Here is a 21,793-nt window from a genome sequence, read left to right on the forward strand (position 1 = left end):
CACAGTGGCAGAAAACACCAGATTTTTCTTTTTTTATTGCTTTAATACTGATATAACATCCAACTTGTGCGCTGCGGGATCTTTGCACTACTCTACAACTACACACAACGTGCACCTTTGTTGCACAAAATGCTTATGGTGCCCTGATATTCAAAACAAATCAACACCTAAAAACTGAACTGAGGACAATCCGGGATGCTCCGATGTTTGCAGCATAGATAGCAATGCCACAAATTGTATTAGTGCATGGCTTCTGTTTAATAAACTGTTATGTCAGGTGTCCCTTGGAATATATGGGTGTTAAGTTAGCCCCCAAATTGAGTAAATTCAGTCTTAATACCCCGAGGCTTAGGATCGTTAAAATATATTAGTATTCGTCTTGTACCCAGACTCAAACTGAGCAAATGTATTCTGACACCCCAGGGCTCAGACTGATTAAAATATATTAGTACTAATATGTGGGGCACAAACATAAACAGGCCACGGATCCCTGTAAGATGTCTGCCCACAGTTCCCTTCTCCACCTCCTTAGCCCAACCTGTATTCCTCTGTGCCAACATGAGGAGGATGGCTGTTTGAATGCTTGACATTATGACAAACATTCACTCTGGCTCCTAGTTCCTCCCAAACGCTCCAAATCCTCATTACCATCCTCTCCTCATCGTGCTCGTCTCTCTCAGCCAGCGGCTGAAGATAGTGTCACAACTGCCACGCGTCTGATTTAACAGTGTGAGCTCTCATCAGACCATCTCCCTCACAGTCTGCACAGCATCATTCCACCATCCAAGCAATTTCTTCCATCATCCGTTGCTGTCATCCCATCTCAATCGCTGCCCCGTCCTCTGCCTTGTTAATACGTTCGAGGCAAGACGAGACATTATATTAAGAGTTATTCTTGCCCTCAAGTTTACTTGAGATAACTATAATCTAACATAAAGCTCATCTTCAACTTTTGAGTTTTGCCAGAAAGCTCCAGTTCACAGGCCTCCTCTATCATGCACTTTTAGTCTGGGTACCACTTCACCATCCTCTCCAGGATCACTCCGTTGGCCTCGTTTTCTTCTTTCCTCAAATACTCCAGCCTCTTTTCACCTCCATCTATCCCCAAGAGTTTCTGCTCATTCTTTTCCCCCCCCATTTGAAATCCATCTGTTGATGGAAGTACTTCTGTCCTTGCAAGTGCTCTTTCCTTTTGTTAATGCTATAACAGCCTGAGCTATTTTGCTGTTGAAAAACATTGTGATACTCGTGAGTTGCTGCGGATCCCGCCCTTGCTGCCACTTCTCCCTCTCTTGTTGTTGCACCCTCTTGTCCTTTTTTCCGTGCCATCTTTGTGACATTGGACAAACCTTTGTGATTCTTTTCTCTATTCACCCCTAAAATATCTCTTTAGCCTCGTGCGGCTCCTCTGCCTTTCCCCTTCCTCACCAGCTAACCCGCACAGTCACAACTGCTTTATACTGTTATAAAAAGTTTTTGTTTATTTTTTAGTTTTTTGTGGCTCCGTTTGTTCAACCCTGGTTCTTAAATGCCTGCTTGATTCTTTTTTGCATTGTAATCATCATAATACTTGGTTTCTTCACCATCTCATTTCCTCCATGAATTTCAATCATTGCTCATTTTCACTGTCTGCATCTCGCCAAGATATCCTTGTTTTTCTATTTTTCCATTTCAGTAGAGAGAACCAGTTGAGAACCGGTTCCCACTGTTTCAGTTCCTTGGAATTGTTTGCCATTTTTGCAAACAACTCCCTTATCGATTCCAGTCACCCCGAATGACGTCACCACGTTGCGGAGCGTCATTTACCTGGCAGGAAACACGGCGCCTAAACAGCTCAAACGCTCAAAAGTTTGGTCATACTTTACGAGAACAGATGACAACGGGGCAACTTGCAATACTTGCAAAGTAGATCTTTAATTTAAGGGAGGAAACACTACGAATATGCAAAAAACACCCGATAATTTTAAATGAATGTCGTGCTTTTAATTCCGCTCCGGACTCGTGAATCTCAACCCAGCAGCACGTCCTCTCGCGTTAATGCGGCAGGTAAATAATCAACAGTGCATATTATGTTTATTTTGATGCACATGCCGTTTTTTGCAAATTTGCATTAGAATATTTTTGTTTTTGCTGCAGTACATAAAAATTGGTGTATTCCAAAAATAAAACTATGAAGACACTAAAAATAAATTTCCTGTGGTGGGAAACTATTTTGTGCAACTTTTTTGTATTTACAGTTTTGAGGGATAAGCCTCTTAAATTTCTCTAACTAGAAATATATGTTAAAAAACAAAAATGATTTTCAATTTTTTTGTAGTTTATTGCACTTTTTTGCAATGCATGTAATTACTATACACTTACTGCATACATATTATTAAAATTTGGCCTATAATGGTTGTATTGATGTATATCAACTTGAAATGCTCCCAAAAATGGCATTACAGCATGTAGAAATAAGTAAAAGCTCTGGCGGAGTTGGTTCTATGGTAGGTCTTAAAGGGTTAAGAGAATCATTTGTCCTACAGGTTACAGCTAAAAGTAACTGCTCTGCCATATTCTGACCTCAAAGGGTTAGTAGTGCCTGAATAATATTTGTAAATGGTGAATGGACTGGTTCTTATATAGCATTTTTCTACTCTGAGCACTCGAAGCGCTTTATACTACATGTGTCATTCACCCATTCACACCCATTTATACCAGCACTTTCTACACTTAAGTACTTTCTATCCAACATTCACACAGAGTGTGCAGGGAGCAATTTGAGGTTAGCATCTTGCCGACTGGAGCAGCAACCTTCCGATTAGTAGATGACCTCCAAAGCTACAGCCAGGGAAAGGAAAGGCTTACAGCACCTGGTATTCAGGCAGACTGTGACAGCACTGAGCAGCTCCTTCAGTGGGAGACTGTGGCACCCACGGTGTGGGACGGAGAGATTTCGCAGGTCTTTCCTCCCCACTGCTGTCAGACTCCATAATAAAGACTTTAACTGATCAAGCACACACATCCATACATATGCAATAATACTAAGTGCAATAATCCTTTCTGTCATCGTTGTATTTTTACTCAGTTGTATATAGTATTTGTATTTGTATTCTATTTTTATCTTATTGTATATTTATTTTATTTTATTCTACTGTATATAGTATTTTATTTTATTCTATTCTGTACAGTTGTGTACTGTATTTATTCTTATTGTATTCTAATTTTTGCGTCATAACTTTTGCACTGTCCACTTCCTGCTGTGACAAAACAAATTTCCCACGTGTGGGACTAATAAAGGTTATCTTATCTTATCTTATCTTATTCCCAGGTGGTCTCCCATCCAAGTAGTCACCAGGCCCTACCCTGCTTAGCTTCCAAGTTCAGATAAGATCGGTCATAATCAGGGTGGTATCGTCGTAACCTGCTGTCCAAGGTTTTAGTCTTTGCCTATACATGACAGCATAGCTATTTAAAAAAATATATATACATTTCTTTTCGATCTAGCTTCAAAACCTAAACCTGTGCACGCTATGTCCAATCTTTATCTTTAGATGTTTTGGTTTTCTCCATATGCTCTTTCCCTTTTTTTCATTTGCGGCCTTTATTAGTAGTATTGTCATGTTTACATATTTGGTTTTATTCTTTTGGTCAGACAAAATTAAGTACATTATGTCTTTGAATGTGTTTGACTCGCTATCCATCCAAAGCATGTTTGCTCTGCCCATTTCACCATGGCGCCTACTCCTCGTTGTCCATCATCCTTCACTACTTCCCCATTCCATTACCCTCTTCTCCTCTGCCCTATCTCTTTTCCATTTCATCATACCATTCCTCATAGTTAATTATGACTAACCTGCCTCCTCTCCAAGTCTGCTCACCAATATTCACATCAAATAATCTTTTCTCCCAGACCAGGAAGCATGCACATGTAGAGTGGAGCTAAAATTAGTGGAGCTCCTGCCCCATATCACAGCATATGTAGCCACTGTGGTCCATGCTGAATTTAAGTGAAGCTTTGTCTCGTGTTATTAGACTTGAATACAATCCCACAGGAAACATGGAAGCAAGACGCAGAAACATTCTCCCAACTTTAAGTATCTCTCACTTTGTTCCAAGTGCTCTGTGTTTCCCATCTTAAAGTTACAGCTACCCTCAAAAGTTCAAACTACACATCAGGTTGATGCAGCCCACAGTAACTGAATGGATTCTTATACTACTAAGCACTTAATACAACATGTCATATTAACCCTACATTGCTCTCCAATTAATGTGTGAATGTTAGTTAGCACTTAAAATCATAGAAAGTGCTCGTGTGAATAGGTGAATATCTTGCCCAAGGATACTTGGCATGCAGACTAGGATTGAACCACCAATTGTCCGATCAATAGATGGCCTGCTCTACCTCCTGAGCTACAGCCACCCAAAGTGGCCACCTGGTGTGGAAGGTTATGGCGTAGGGTTAAAAGAGGATTCTGGAAATGTTGTAAGTCATGACACAAATTTCCTGCAGGAGTCCCTGATGATGGGATTTTGCAAAAACTGCATGAATCAATTTTTTTCTCCCATGTTGAACGTGCGCAAAATTTAAGTTGCACATCAAGTACAATGTGGTGTCAAATAACTTCGTCACAGAGACATGTCTAAATAAATGTATAATGCCAAAACTTTGCTTTGTGTTTTGTGGGAGCACCATAAGTCCCATTTTGGATTAACCCACTACCAGGCTTATATTAAGCTTCAGACATTGTGGCTTCAATTACATATTTATAGAATATTTATCAGCAGTTCACATAATGATTGCATGCAAGTTGCTATTGATAATTGATAACTGTATCCAAGTGTTCTTTGCCTAAATGCAAAAACAATTACTGTGTGTGCCAGGAGCAGATCGTGTACAGAACACAAGCTGCACCCAGATGGGATGTTTGTAATATTTTTGTTTATCATCTTTATTCAAAAACAAAATGTAGTGGGGACACGATTACATTTCCTTTAAATCATTTGTTTTTATGCTTTCTTCTATCCTAAATTCTCACACCTTCACCACTTCCATTAGTCTCTCTCCCTTTCCTCTCAAGCAGACCATTTGGGACATGTCGCTAATTAACACCAAGGATGCTTGGTTGCCACGGGGACTGGTCGTAACTGGTGGCAGCACAACGATAAACAAATAGAATGTGTCATAAATGTCACACACAGACACCAGTTGTCTGTGGCTCCCCCCCTCCTCGCACGCACCAACACACTGGCAAGCAAATGCACTCGAGCAGGCCACAAACATGGTTGTTAACATATAACAGGCATGTGCATACAGGCAAATTCTTGGCGAGAGAATTAAAACGCACAACAACAAAGCACACAGACACACAAGTGCAATACTGACACACACGCACAGACTTTGAGTGTCACAGCATCGGCTTGCCATGTCTGGGGATACGGGATGATTAATCACACTCTGTACAGATGGCCACACTGGGGAGAAAAAGGGAGAAGAGGAAAGCTGTCCTCCGTCTGCTCAGCATCCATCTCGCATTTTCTCTCTTCTCTCTCTCTACGCTTTTATTGCCCTCTGTCCCCACTGGTCTCCGCTGACCCCAACTCCTCTCCCTCTCTGCAGCATGCGAGATTTATGAGTGGCTTTCAGAGACATGCCGTCTTCACGAGGGGTCGACATGACCGGCATTAATGACATTAGCTCCATTTATTCTCTTTCATGAAACGCTCAAACAAACCCATGCACACAGGTAATCTTGCTCTCTAATCAGATCAAAGGATGTCAGCCCACACATCAGCAACATGCTCAAATCAAACTTATAAATCTGCAAACACTCTCTCCATTAAACTCACAACCCTGCTGCTCTATCCACAATTATGAAGCAGGAGTAAATAATCAGAGAAGGGTAATGATGTGGTCGTACCAAAGAGAAAATGCACTGGCCTACTGCTGAGTCACCCTCACCTGCAATTATTTTTAGACAAAATATAGAGCAAAGAGTAGCGAGGAAAGGGAATGATAAGATAAGATAAGATAGAACTTTATTAATCCCTCGGGTGGGTTCCTCTGGGAAATTCGACTTCCAAAAAGCACAGCAACGACCGAAGTTACAGTTACAGAATTGTTATATATATATATATGAAACGTTTCTAATTATAAACCAAACAAAAGTTAGGTTCACATGATATCAACCTATAGCTATATCTGTTAATATTGGCTAAATTATGCAACCTAAATATGTCAATAAGAAATGCCCATGTGACATCATCACCTCCAGCATTCTGGTAGTTTTTAATGTGCAAACAAGGAAATTAAACAACACCCTGCTAAATGCGGCATTTCTCGGCCATAATCCGTCGTTCATTTAACGCTGGAACATTTTCAGTTTACCGACTTCATTCCTGGATGAAAGCAGCGACATGGCAGTAACGTGTCAGCGTTCAGCCATTACTGTGTGCATTACCCATAAACCTCTGCTGCACAGGTATCGGCTGTTTTCAGCATGACCTAACATCAGGCTCCATTTGGTTTATCGCTTACAAATACCACCCTGTAAAGCACGTCGGCTCCAACGGCTTCCGAGAAAAGCATTTGCAGAAGGTGTGGAAGTGTTTCATTCATTTCATACATGACCTAGGGAAGTATCACACAAACACAGGCTGAGAAAACACCGAAACAAGAGCGGGAGTTCGCTACTTCACAGGCACACCAGAAAAGTAGTGAAAACATCTGTGGGATGAGGAATGGACACTTTGCAACCTGTGAGCCTGAAGCAAGTACATTATCCAGGCAAACCTGGCAGAGACAGGTAGAGACAAGAATGTGAATGGGAGCTAATGGGGATAATATGGAAATAGAAGAAATGGTCGAGCTGCAGGGCTGGAGCCAAATCCTGCAGCTATCTATTCAACAAGGACACGATTTTATTTTGTTATCGAGTTCTTGTCTGGTTCACAGAGGGTTTGGTGAACTCGAAACTACCTGACAGAATACATAGCTCAAACCAAGGAGGCTTATTAAACGTTATTTAACTAAATAATAAAAAAAGACTAAAAGATGAACAGTGAGTGTAGGAGTGTGTGTATCTCCCAATTTAAAAAAGGAACCTCATTTCCTATGTCGGCTAACTGACAGAAGAGTTAATCTGGCGTCAACAGGTAAAGTTCATTATTGCTGACATTTAAAGTGCCTGATCAATGGTTTTGCTGGAGCCTGGAGCAACAGCCCATAATTCAAAATGAGTTAGAGGGATTTAACCACAAATGCAGCATATAAACAAGAACAGACTGCAGCTCTCAAAACAGGAACGACGCGAGATCGCCGAGTGTATATTTATGCACATTGTACGTGGCAGTGAATTAAATGAGGATCCCTGGCTTTAGCCCAGTCTCTCATATTACACGTCACATTAACACGGATGGTTTCACGTATAGCATATGGACTAGATAAGAGCTTTAGTCACAATCCAATTCTTGCCCAATTGCTAATGTTCGGTCAAATTTTAATTTAATTGCCTTTATCCCAGCGATATTCAAAGAAAAATCTGTTTAACCAGCATGAACAGTCCTAATCCACAGCTGTGAAACAAATTATTACATTCCTGCCAGTGCTGTACATTTTCGCTCATTACGTCCAACTAATAGAGCCCAGCCACTGGTGGCGTCTGTGGATCAGCCAAACAGGGATGGAAAATGAGTTAGATTATGTGTCATTTCATAGATTATTTTTATTCCTCTTTTCTTACAGCATCTTCCATTTTCCCCATTAATTCCCCCCTTTTCTGTCATACACAACGACTGCTTGCCTTCTGCAATATACTACTTATACTGGTATAACTGGCCTGGATTACAGGAGCTCCCAAAGTCCTTGTGAATTTAGCATTTTACACCATATAATCCACTAGCAGCGCAGAAATATTTTAGCTTTTTATGTTAAGGCACGGCAAATCCAATTTCAGTCAGGGGTATCATTTTCTGTATATAGAGGGAAAAGGTATAAAGTTTGTGTCAAAACACACTGGCCACAGTCTTCTATGTTCAATAAGGCTTAAAAGTAACACTGGAAAAGCAGCAAGAAGTTACATTCAATTTCTTTGCAGCATGCTCTGCACAGGTATGCAGTCAGTACACTCACTGCTCTGCTTGCCTTTCTGTACAAGTCAGCACATGCCACTGCTGGACAGAGCCCTGCACTATGAAGCAGTGATGCCCATGTAACATCAGGGTAACTGTTTTATGGATGGTTTTTTACTGGGGTAAATCGCAACAGCATCTAATGCTCCTCCAGAGCAGGTTATGTTTGAGAGAAGAGATCAACAGGTATGAAATCATCTCCTACTGACCAATTGGTTCTCTAGAAAATGGCATCACTATTTCTGGAAGATCCCTGTGTGCATGGACAGCAGTTTTTACTAAAGGACAAATATCTGCAGCAATCATTTTTTCCACAGAAGGCGGCGCAGGTTTGGATTTTTTCCCTTTAAGAACAAACACCTTAATTTAGAAACTGCATTTGATGATTGATGACACATTTGACATCAGGAAGGGGTCAAAGATTTTTTCCCACACCACCGTACCAGATAATCCATCAGATACTCCTGTGGCTAAAAAAAGAGATAGATCTAGTCCAGTGTAGTGACAACAGCACCTAAAGTGCGCACATTAATGCAATGTTTATTTTTCTAATATTACAGTTTCATCAGCCTTTATAAAACTCACCCACTCTGCTGCAAGCACACCAGTCCATCTTTGTGGTTGGTCAGATGCTGCCAGCACCATCCCTCATATGAATGCACAGGAGGAAACTGTGGAATACCTTAGAGTTGATAACCAGCTTCATGTGGCTGCTACGCCCAAAAACTGCTTTGGGTATGCTGAACTTGTTCATAGTACAGGACCTGATCTCTGCTCTTCTAAAAACTCACTATGTTGAATTTCAATCAGCACCACATCCCTTTAATAGTGTCAGACGTTCTTCATGTGTTACAACACTAATGCTCCCGTATGTTTTCATCTTTTTAAATTTGATTTCTGTCTTTAATGTCCCCCCCCCGTCAGTTTCAATATTCACCAACAAACATCTTTAACTTAAATTACTGTAAATCGTTTATTCCAATTTTAATACCGTTCGAAGCTTTTATTGTTGTCCTAACGCTACTTTTAAAAATAAATCTCCTCTTAGATGTCTGTATTTCATATTTCATTAAGTAAGAACAGCCCAACCCAAAGGGGAGCTTTATTTGTGAAGGTATTTTCTTTACTCCTGGTAATCCTCAAACTAGCCATATTAATTGATAAAGACCTTGAACAAAAAACCAAAAACAAGACATATTTGTATGCCTTTCAGAAAGAACCCTTGGGTTTCAAAATACTCAGTTTTGTTTCTGTATTTCATGGCTGTTTCTATTCTGTTATATTCTTTTCCTCCATCTCTGCATGCTACTGCCGTCTTTTTCTCCAATAAAAATGGAGGTCTGCCGGGAATGACATTTCACAGCCCAACAGGGAGAAACAATCAAAAAGGACAACATACTAACACAGACCTCCTACTCTTTTCCCCTTTTGCTTGTTAGTTCCTTAAGCGATTTACAAAAAATAAAAATAAAAGTAAAAATAATCCTTGTGCTTCTAGGTCACAATTCCTTCCTTTGACTACCTCTTTGCTCGACCTGTCAACAATCCTTCCCCTCACTTCTGTGGCTTCTTTCCCCCTCTCACCACCCTGGAGTCTGTTTGCTTTTCTTTCAAGCTCTTTAAAGTCTGTTTCCAGACTTGGACTTTGTCCCTCGCCTACCTTTTCCAAATGCTTGCCGCACGCTTCTCGGTGCAGCACAAACTCACTTCCTTCACCTCATCTCTCCTCGCGTGTTTATTCTATTTATTCTTGGCTTTCCGTCTCTTTTCTGTTTATTTTCTCTCCTGCGGGTAGCGCATCATAAACACTGCTTACCCCGTGGCGATTTCAAGAGCCTCTTTTTAATGCAAGCCAACTGTCACACAGAAATGTGCACGCACACCTCTAGCTATGTGACCAAGCCTTTACAGCGAGCTGTACATTAGCGGCAGTAAAAATTCACTTCCAAAGGCCCACACGAAGGAAAAAAACCAAGACGCATGCAGCTTGAAGCAAACGAGTCTGTTGGTGCAGTATCAAATAAGTTGGGTACAACTCACATCCATGCAGTCATGTTATAAGCTCTCACACACACCACCACACGCTCTTAGATGTTCACTTTACACAAAGCACTGTAGGGTGTGTAAATGGCCACTTCTGGTGATCCAACTCTCTGCATTACTTCTCCAAATCTGTCCATCTTTTGATCATCCTCTTCTCATTTCCACCTCTTGCTGTTTCAACATGTTTCCCCCCCACCCCCACTCCACCATTCCGCCCGCTAACTCCATGCGTCATCGCCCCCTCACTCTTTCCATGTCTGTCTGTCCATTCCTTTCTTCTCCGCCTTTACTCTTCAGAGGGCTCTTCATTTCAGTGGAACGATGGATGAGAGACTGGGGCCATCTGCAAGAGCTGATAAAACCACCCGCACACACACGCAAACACACACAGACATACATACCGATGCAGAAACAAGGAGAAACTCATACAGGGATGTTGATGCATCACTAAACCTGCGAGTGCACACACACTGGCACTCCACTGAACACAAAGGAAAGGGAAAAAGCAAACAACATCCGACAAGACGACGTGTACAAACCGACAACAGCCAGGCAGCAGTTATGTAGGACACGTGCGCTGAAAAGTCTAGCGCATATTCTGCATGTCAAGAGGGAGAGGAATAAAATAAGCCCAGAGAAATCAAAGACCTGAAAGTAAATGCTTTAAGTTCAAAATCTACAGGGTGAGAGCTGTGGAGTAAAGACCGGACTAGAATTTGAGTAACTCTAAGGATGGGGATGTGTGAAGAGAGCAAAGCTGAACAAGAGTGGGGGACAAAAATGCAGCAAGTGGGAGAGGTGGGATGAATATAAGAAGTAGATATGAACAGCCTGCAGGGCAGATTATGTAAAGAGAAAGGGGGGGTGTTGACGGGATGGTCGGCACATCCAAATCTGATATCTGGGATACACTGAAGAAAAGCTGCTGTACCAGATTTACATGGCTGGATCAGCTCAAGCGTTTTGGTGTCCGAGGAACTGAAAATTCAACTACGCTCATTAGTAACATATGCACATCTATACTCAGTACACTCATCTATTCATTATTAATAGATAGCATCTTCATAATCAAGCTGAGCGATATGTGATAATCATGTCATGTGTTCTGGGAAATCGGTGGTATATTTCAGTTCCAGCTAACTGGAGGAAGTTTCATGCTTCAACTACTCACATACACGCCGTTATTTCAGTGCAATTCTCCTTTTCAGCCCCCAAAAAAGAAAAGGCAACTGAATGATGTGCAAGCCAGTGCACTGACAGACACTGGCTCTGCATTATAATATGCCAGCTCATTTCAATGTTTGAGAAACAAAGGCGTGCTCAGACTCCTGTCATGCTAATGCAGGGCCACTGGAGGACACAGGGGACTTTCAGGATAGCTACCAGAGAAAATAATCCTGAGAGCCTTCTTCAGTTGTTCTGCTTTGCAATTAGCATGCAAAGAATCACTTGTCTGCCAGTCCAACTCAGTAGCCACGCTCTCAGAGGAAGCAGCTGCTGTCAACAATACCAATTAAAAGTTGTGACTTTGCCCAAGAAAATGAGGTCAGATTAATATTGGGCCTCATTCACAAACAGTGAGTTATGTACAAACCTGAGGTCCATCAATATCATCTTATCAGAATTTGTTCATACTCTGATTTCTTTTTGGTTGCTCATCAGTTTCAGAAAAATCTTTTTTAAATCAGCCTCAAAAGCATAATGTAGGCTTCAACACACACTAGCAGGCATTATCTCATTTATAAATATGACCATTGTTCTTTATTATAATCACACAAAGTCTAGCTTTTCATTTCCAATCCCACTGATGCTGGAGGATATGGTTGTTTTCCAATAATGCCTCGAGTTTCTTATCTTGGGCTGACAGATCAGGTGGTTCTGTTCCTCCACCTGTTTCTTCTTATCCCTTTTCATTATATCAGCTTTGATGTACAAAGTTTTTCTATTTTCACTTGAGCATCGAAGGTTAAACAACGTTCAACGTCTGTTATTTCAGCCCGTCTCGTCTCGTGTCTCCTCGCTCATTCCTCCTCAGAAACCTCCATTTCCGTTTCCTCAGCTGGACTTTCTCATGTTTTTGTTTTTTGGGATTCTCTTACAATATTTGCGTTGTGCGGTTAGCTTACTTCAGGGGTGCCCAATCCCGGTCCTTGAGAGCTACCGTCCTGCAGCTTTTAGATGCATCCTTGTTCCCACACACCTGAATCAAATGAATGGCTTGTTATCAGGCCTTTGCCAAACATGATGGCATGCTGAAGAGGTAATCAAACCATTTGATTCAGCTGTGTTGGAGTAGGGATGCATCTAAAAGCTGCAGGATAGTAGCTCTCGAGGACCGGGATTGGGCAGCCCTGGCTTACTTCCTTACATAGAGAAATGGTGCGCACATATAAGTCTGTTGATTTCTAATGATTGGTATTCACCAACATACGTTTCACGACTTATGGTCATTTTTTGCATGCACTTCTTTTTGCATAAAGAACTTTTTCATCCACATATTAGGCTACGTTCACACTGCAGGTGAAAGCGCATCAAATCCAATTTTTTTGACCCTATGCGACCCATATCCGATCATGGTCTGACAGTGTGAACGGCACAAATCCGATATTTTCAAATCCGATCTGGGTCACTTTCGTATGTGGTACTGAATCCGATACATATCTGATGTTTTAGAAAGCGACTGCTGTTTGAACGGTCATGTCGCATTAAATCCGTTTTTTACGTCACTGACACAAGACAGACGCCAATTATCAGCGCCGGAGAAGACACTGCGAACGCTTCCTGGCCATCCAGTGTAGATGTTAGTGAAACTGTTGGGAAGACAACGTTGGAGAAACGTGAACATTTTATTTGTACTGTATAATCTGCAGATTCTGACAGAAATCTGCAACTATCCTTTGAAGCACCGCTCCTCTCTAAAACAGCAATAAGGATCATTATTAGGTTATCTACATTATTATGTAAATAACAAAATAACTTTAAGCAAAAATTGGGAAACGTGAAGTCCAAAGTCATTATATTAAGAGCCACCAGTCAAACAATACTGTTTGCTCTGGATCTAAACAGAGCGCGTTGTGTGTGAAGTCTTCTTTTGCGCATGCGGGCCGCTTTGAGCGTTCACACTAGAGTGCGTTTGCTGTCGCATTTTATTTGTAGTGTGAACGAGCAGACAAAAAAAATCGGATTTGATCAAAAAATGGGAATTGAGCATTAAGACCTGCAGTGTGAACGTAGCCTTAGTGAATGTGGACCCACTGTGAAAACTGAAAGTAGGCATTGTGATAAATGACTAGTGAAGACACCTGCTTTACTTGTTCCGTGCATCCCCAGTCAAAACATGAATAAATGTGCTTCACCACACTTGAAGCTGATAGCTGTCTTTACCTCTTACGCACTCAAGAAATGAACAATCTTGATTTTATTGTCATTTAAAACTGACAGAAACAGTCATGTTTCAGAAGGAGACTGGGTATTTTATCATTATACAGCTTCAAAATCCTCTAATGAAAAGCTCAAGTTTCAGGTCATTGCTGTCTTAAAGAAACATTAATGCCCCTCTTTTCTTCTGAGGTGCTAGAAACGCTCATTTGAAATGGATAATCACTGAAAAACAGAGTGTAGGTGTAATTTCTCATTTGATGCCATTTTAGACATTAAAAACTCAACTGCCTCCATCTGTCTTTAAACAAACATCTTTTACAGGGTCAGTCGCAACTTTTTCGGTAAAAATGGAAACTTCCTCAAATTTAGTCCCAATGAACTCGAGCATCCTTCAGTAATGTTTCATCTGCACAAACAAATGAGCTTGTCTGAAATCAACAAACAGATCTGCCTTTCAATTACACGGTAACAGCAGGAAGATTAAAGAACAAATTACATCAAATTGTGAGAACTCTGTTTTTTTTAATGAATAAATAACAAGATGAAGTTAAGCATCAGAAAGCTCGAACATTACGAAGTTCTACAGGAGAAAGTGCCTGAACAATAATCTCAAAAAACTACTTCCAGAGTACTTCAGTTACTCCAATCCCCTCGCAGCCGACGCAAAAAGGGAAAGTACTAAAGAGAAACGAATTTTTGTTGCCAAATTAAACACTTTCAATATGCACACTGTGTAGCAAAAATATAAAGGTAAGCCTTTCCTAATGTACTGATTTCCTGTAAGTATTCCCTGAAGCATTGATTCAATAATGCAGTACAGACATGGCACTCGATGTAACCATGCAGTATTGTATTATATTAATACTAGATGTGTGAACACATGCAAGCATCCTCCATAGAAAATGTAAGACAGAAAGAACACAGATAAGAGCTGTGAATACACAGGGTGCAGAGACAAAGTAAGACATTGAAAACAAAAGGAGGAGAGAGAAAATGACAGCCAGGTATGAGAAGAAAAACAAAATGACAAATAGTGCAGCGTTAAGGAGCAAAGAGATGAAGTATACTGTGAATAGAGTGAATGGGAGACCAGGTGTGCACAAAAGCAGGAGGGAGAAAAGGGAGGAATCCGATTTAGACAAACGAGTAAGGGAGGAGGAAGCAAGGTGGAGGAGTGGGGGACTAAGTGATAAATAAGGAAAAGATTTTCATAGAGGGGATGAAAGGAGGGAGAATGAGTGGAAGGATAGAGAAAGGAGAAGTGTTTAAAAGATGTAGAAATAAATGAAAAGAGGGGGATAAGAAAATAAACAGAACGAGCGTTTAAAAATTAGATGAAACTGGGGGAAATCTGCAAAAACTAACGAGTGACATGACAGTGAGGTGCAAAAGAAAGAATAGGCGGTGGAAATCAGGTATGAGAGAGGAAGAGGCAAAAATAGATGGGGACCAATGTGACAAGAAGGTGAAAGAAAACATTGAAAGAAATATGAAACTGCAAAAATCAACTAACAGAAGAGCAAAAGACACGAAGCAGGTGCACAGGGGGGGAAATGAGAAATGACAGAGAACAGGTGAATAATAACTAGAAAGAAATATAAATATGAAACTGAAGAGAGGAGATGGGAGGGTGATAGCGAGAGTAGATAGAAAACAGGAGGAATGATAAATGAGAGTTGGAGAGAGGGAGGATATGCTGGAAAAACAACATAAACGACAGGAATATGAGACGGCAAGAAGGCTTGTCAACAGCAGGGAATTTCAATTATAGACACAACACACCTGTGTGCATGCAGCACATCTACGTCTGAACGTGCTGCACACCAACACTCCCACACACCTGCATGTACAGTCTAGATCACATACATAAACACAGAGGCAGAAAACAGGGGGAAACTGATAGTGACAGCGGGAAGTGAGGAAGGCAGATGGAAATGGATCCAGGAGAGGGTGAAAGGGATAATAGAAGGGAAAAGATACAGTGGGAGCAGAGAAAGATGCAGTATAAGGGAGAAAAAGATGGCAACTACCACACTGGTCGAAAATATGGAGAGAAATGTAGCTGGGGTTTCTGTTAGGATACACACTCACCTGACATTTTGTTAGGTACACCTGCTCAACTGTTCATTAATGCAAATGTCTAATTAGGGAAATCACATAGCAGCAAGTCAATGCATGTAGACACGTAGACATGGCTAATACAACCTGTTAAAACAGAGCATCAGAATCAGCAGGAAAGGTGATTTAACTTTGAACGTGGCATGATTGTTGGTGCCAAACGCGTTGGTCTGAATATTCGAGAAACTGCTGATCTACTGGGATTTTCCCACATGAGCAACTCTGTGGTTACAGAGAATGATCAGGGGGAAAAGGAAAATATTCAGTAAGCAGCAGGAAGAAAATGTCTTGTTAATGTCAGAGGTCAAAGGAGAACAGCTAGACTGCTTCAAGCTGATAGAAGGGTTGACCCCTACTCAAGTAACCACTTATTACAATCAGGGTATGTAGAAGAGCATCTCTGAACACAAACCTTGGAGCAGATTTGATGTGTTATACCTTCATAATGTGAAGATGGGCTAAAACTTAAATCTTAGTACCAGGTGAGCATTGCTGAGATGCCACAGCCTTTCAGTACTCTTGCTGACTGTGTTCATCCCTTTACAGTCACACTAAATCATCTCAAACTGGTTTCTTGAACATGAAAATGACTTCACGGTACTCAATACGGCTTCTATACAGTCTCCACAGATCTCACTCCTATAAACACCTGTGGGATGAGGCAAAACAGTGTCCAGTCCAGCACAAGCAAGGCGCACCTAATGAAGTGTCTGGTGAGTCTTCGTATAAAACTAACTTTCTTTTAAAAAAAAAACAAAAAAAACATGTTTTCACAGTCATCAATTCTTCATTATCCCCAACAGCTACAATAAAAAGGCAGCAGCTCGTCTTCCTGGGCTCCTCCAGAGTGAAGACTGACGCAAAGATTGTAATTTTATGTTTCAATAATTAAATCTACAACATGTCTCAAGTCCGAATATTTTTTAGAATACACTGTGTGCATAGCAGGGGCAACAGCTTGTAGATGTGCATTCCTCTGCTGATAAACTACACCTTTTGTTGAGCATTTAATTCGTGCTTTGTTTTCTCATCACTCCTAATGATGTCTGAGTGGTGGGATTTATGCCTGAAAACTCATTTGTTTTGTTGCTTCTTTTATTCCTCCGAGATGTATCCACTTACTCCTCACTTCGTCGGCAGACCAATTTGCTAACAAGAATTATTCAATTTGAAAAACTTAACTGGAGAGCTCACGTAAGATATATTCATTCCAAAGTATCACGAAGCATTGCAGTACTAAACAAGGCAAAACAGGTATTCGACAGAACATCACTTCATATTCTCTACTGTTCACTGGTTTCACCATACTTAAGCTATTGTGCAGAGGTCTGGGGCAATAACTATAAAACCACATTACATTCACTTTTTACTCTTCAAAAGAAAGCAATTCGAATCATCCACAATGCAGGTTATAGGGAACATACAAACTCACTATTTTTGCAGTCTGAAATATTGAAAATTGACGATATAGTGAAATTCCAAACAGCACAAATTCTATTCAAAGCAAAAAATAAAGAACTGCCAGGTAATATTCAGAGTATGTTTTTTTTGAAAGAAGGAAGTTATAATTTAAGGGGTTTTTGTAACTTCAAAACAATGAAGGTACGTACTACAAGAAAAGGCTTTTGTGTTTCTGTTCAAGGAGTGAAACTATGGAACAAACTGAATATGGAATTAAAGCAATGTCCAAACATAAAACTGTTCAAAAAGAGTTATAAAAATATGATCTTCTCGATCTATAAAGAAAAGGAAAATATTTAAATTAAGTGAATGTCTCTATTTAAAAACAAACAAACAAAAAATTCATGATGTGATATTATAGTATATAGTATATCAGAAATCTGTTCACTATTTTTATTACAAATTATATCAGTAAGGAAGCTGACTAAATATTCACTGATAATTTATGGGACAGGGGTGGGATTAAATAAGTGTATACTTCTTCCCACTCCCTTTCAACATGTAAATTAATCAGAATGTTTTTTTGTATGTAATTTGTATAGTATATTTTTTTTTCTCTCATTTCTTTTCTAAATGTACTTGTATATTGTTCACATGTTGAAATAAATTACCAATCAATCAATCAATCAATCAATTTGTCTCATTGTAACATTTTAAAAAAGAACCAGATAATCACAAATGCTCTTATTGCTGGGAGGAGTTGTGTCGCTGGAAATTGAAGACTACCGAAGAACGGCAACGATTTCCAAAAAAAGAAAAAAAAAAGAAAAAAAAATCTATGCCATCGACTATCCATAACAGTCGGGATTTTCTTTGACACCTGGAATCTGGAGCAGTTGAAGTGAAAATTGGGAGACAAAGCATTTCACGATGTTCACTCATGCATATTTCCCCACTTTCAATAAGCTTTGGTCTCTGAATGAAAATAGATTTCTCCTGAATGAGCTACAGCAACCAAGTAAGAAACTTTGCTCACTGAGACTTTCTTGACTCAACACAAACACCGACGGTCTCTCAACATGTTCCATAGTTGTTTTTATCAAATCATTAAAAGGATTTGCAAACACGATCATTTCCGTGCACATTATAAGCAAATATTTGGCTTTGATGAACAAAAATTAGCAGTGAAAAATACAAATGGAAAGAGGAGAGATGAGAAAGAGGTAGGAACGCAGAGTGAGGCACACCAAATGGATGAGCAGACAATTCAGTCGAGGGTAAACTAATAAAGGAACGGGAGAAATGTCACTTTGTAAAAATACAGGCTGGTATGGGCCTATAATTACCATGGTGATGAGAGGCAAACATGGGAAAATGCTGCATTCAATGCATGAGATACAAAAACAGGGTAAAAAAAAAAAAAAAAAAAAAAAAAAGCATAAATATGATAAAAACATATTCCTCACACAGCGATTCAACAAACTCCGCCTTGCTCACACGGGAGGAATCACCCCACCCACGACCTTCAAGGTCAAACCCTTTTTCTTGGGAAATCACATCTTGTAGGACTGCATGTGTGTCTGTAGCCACAGTACTGCTGGTTTGCCCTCCTGCAGGTCTGGTGTTCTGGTCAGGGGTCGGGGGTGTTAACAAGGGGCAATGTGAACGTGCCCCTCACTCCGTTTTCTTGCTTTATGTGTAATCCTTGTATAGTGCTATCGGAAACCAAAAGAGATGTTTCCTCTCGTGAAGGCACTGGACAGTAGATTGTAGATGTGATGATGCAAGATCACCACATCTACATACTGTATGTGTGGGAAAATCACATCCTGCTGACTAATAAGTGCATGACACGGTTTACTGCACCGAATGTGTTAGTCTCTCTGCGAGGGAACGACTTTAATCTGCGTATAAAATAATAAGGTTACCATTATCATTACCAGTAATGGTGACAAACCGCTTTTTATAGACAAATGCTGATCTCGACACTTTTTACTACCATTATGGAAAATACTGCTAGTCCTTGAGTTATGAGCGCACAGACCGCCAAGGTTACATCATTACGTGTCACTGTGGGTATTAGTTTAGCAGTTTAATCTAATTTACTCACACAGCCTTGTGATTGGTCCGTTTTTCTTTCACGCCACAAGTAGACTGCAAAGCCCTACACCAGACTTGGACTAATAACTTTCAAACTAGCTGAAATTACATTATAGCATCCTTAAGGCATCTAAAGATTATGAAGTCTCAGAAGTTTAATACAAGCTACACTGGATCCAATAAACAAGGATGCAAAAATCAGGCGTACGCATATATAGACTGCGCGATAATAACATTAACTGCACAGTATTAATAAATAGCTATGACAAACAGCCACATTTCCTTTGCTTGTTCTCTTCAACGGCAGCTTTTTCTCGAAAAACTCATCTGGGTTTTCCTGAATGCACATCTACTGGTTGGTCTGAATACAGTATTGTGCAGAAGTCTGTGCAAAGGGTTCCTTTGGACATTGACTACTTCTTCACACATGTGCAGTCCAGTCCTTGTAGCTGACCATTTTCAGTGTTTGTTTTTACTCGTTTGATAAGCTACTGACCAATGACTCATTCAAGCATGAAAGGCATCCAACTCAAGAGATTAACTAGTGTTGCACCTTAAGGCACTTTGTTACTAAAAGCCTGTCACAATGACATTTGTTTCCATTTCTTTAGCTGAATTTAGAGACAAAAGCTTAAAATAAAAGTATTCATCTATTAACTCAAAACCTGGCAAGCGGTACAGTGTTCCCTGCGAGTGGCAACCCCAGCCATCTACAGCATCTTTAAGTCATTTTCATAAGAAACAAGGGGGAAAAAATCCAATAAAGACTTGACACAGGACCTGGAGAGGCATTTGGCCCTTCAGTTGATCCAGCCACTGTTCACTAAAGCCTCATCAGAAACCGTCTCAGTGGACGTGTGGCTGTCGGGAAGCCATTCTTGAGGCAGGGAAACAGGGAGAAAAGGCTGAGGGGGCCAAATTACACAAGAACTGGACTGACAATCAGTGGCAACAGGTCTGATGAGGTGCTGAAACTTTAAAATGTCAGCTTTATTGAATGAGTGTGGATTATCTGACAGAACAGAACAAAAAGGCACCCAGCATCGAAAGGGGAGCTCTGAATGTCCAACAAGCATGTAGAGCCATTCCTGAAGAATGCAGGTGGTCGTACCAAATATTGACTTTGAATTTTTGAGTTTTTGCCTTGTATTCGTTTGTGTTTCTACATGCTCAAATAAACTCACTGCATCCATTTGCCCAAGACTTTCACAGTACTGCAGGTAATGGTAGCAGGCATCATGAGATGACCCAATGAGATACCTGCATTTTTAAAGACCCAACTCTGTGCCTCTTTCACAGTGTAATGCAGGACCACAGTTTTGAAAACATACTGTCAAAATTCCTCTTATGTTAACCACTTTTTAAAAACCCTAAATCACAAAAATAAACAAAAACAGCACATAGGAAATCGATCAACAGTCAAAACTTTTAAGCAGGAGTTCAAACTTATAACAAGTTCAGTCACCAGTTGATTACACCGCTGACTGGCGGCTCTGTTAATGGCAGGGAAGAAAATGAAAGATAACAGTGATGAAACTGCCAATAAGATCGAGCCGGTCTGTTTATGGTGTGCAGCTGAAGGTGTTTTTATGATGATAGGCAAGACAAATACACTTCCTCTAATTAGGACTCCACCTGTTTTCAAACTCAAGACTGCTCCTCGGATGAACGAGGCACACATACCGGTACACACAGGCCTGCAGACCCGTGCACAAGCATTTTTAAACACATCAAATACGCTGAGTGACGCATGCAAATGTGTTCCATTAAAAGAAACAAACAAGAGAAGGATGCTGTTGGGGGGGTGGAAGTGGAGACACAGATGTGAGTAATGCTGGTTGACACGTTGAAGAGAAAAGACAAGTGATGTATGGGAGGACAGTTAAATCCTCATCTGATCGTCACATTATGACTAATGGGACAATGAATGAAGGAGGAGAAGATGAAGTAGTCTGGTATTGCTCCAGTAAGGGTTTTCTGTTCCCCTGGTTTAGTACGCCGAGCAGGACATGACAGCAGGAAGGGAGGAAGGAAGGACAGAGTGGAGGCAGAGTGAGTGAGAGGAAGAGGAAGATGTAAAATGAGTTTCTGAGTAACAGAAGGACGTAGGGCTGGGCGATATGACCCAAAATTCATATCTCGATATTTTTTAGCTGGATGGCGATATAAGATATATATCTCGATATATTTTTTAAAGCCATAAAGAAAGAACAAGAAGAGAGTTCTTAGTCAAAGCCTGTGTCCCAGATGTCACACAGGCACTTTTATTAACATAGAGCAGATGTACATAAAATTTACTCAAAAATAAATTATGAGCATTTATTAAATAATAATGCTCCATAAATAAAAGAAAACAATGTTGTTTTTGTGCATAACAAAAAGCTCACAATAGTTGGGTTGCGGTCACGTGGTTCTGATGACGTGCGGAGGCAGCGCGATTTTTGAGTGGAGGGCGGAAGTAAACATGGAGGACACTGTGGAGAGTCAGGAGAGCAGCTATTGTGCAACTTTAGACCCCGTTTCTCGGGAGAGATATAAACAGATAGTTAAAAAATATATCGGACGTGATCCGTATTCTTTGAAAATGTCCGAATACACCACAGAAGTAAAGGATTTGCCTACTATCGAGGCTGTGGATATC

The 21,793-nt window shown here is 40.4% G+C and overlaps 1 protein-coding gene across 1 annotated transcript in view; it reads right to left on the minus strand.

Moving 5' to 3' along the window:
- Positions 1–21,793, minus strand: part of pcxb (pyruvate carboxylase b) — a 337,084-nt gene that overhangs the window by 182,718 nt on the left and 132,573 nt on the right. The gene's annotated exons all lie outside the window — the stretch shown is intronic.

This window comes from Rhamphochromis longiceps, linkage group LG3 (assembly GCF_057381845.1).
Source record: "Rhamphochromis longiceps isolate RC_006_pf linkage group LG3, R_longiceps_female_GT1.1, whole genome shotgun sequence".
NCBI classification, from domain to species: domain Eukaryota; kingdom Metazoa; phylum Chordata; class Actinopteri; order Cichliformes; family Cichlidae; genus Rhamphochromis; species Rhamphochromis longiceps.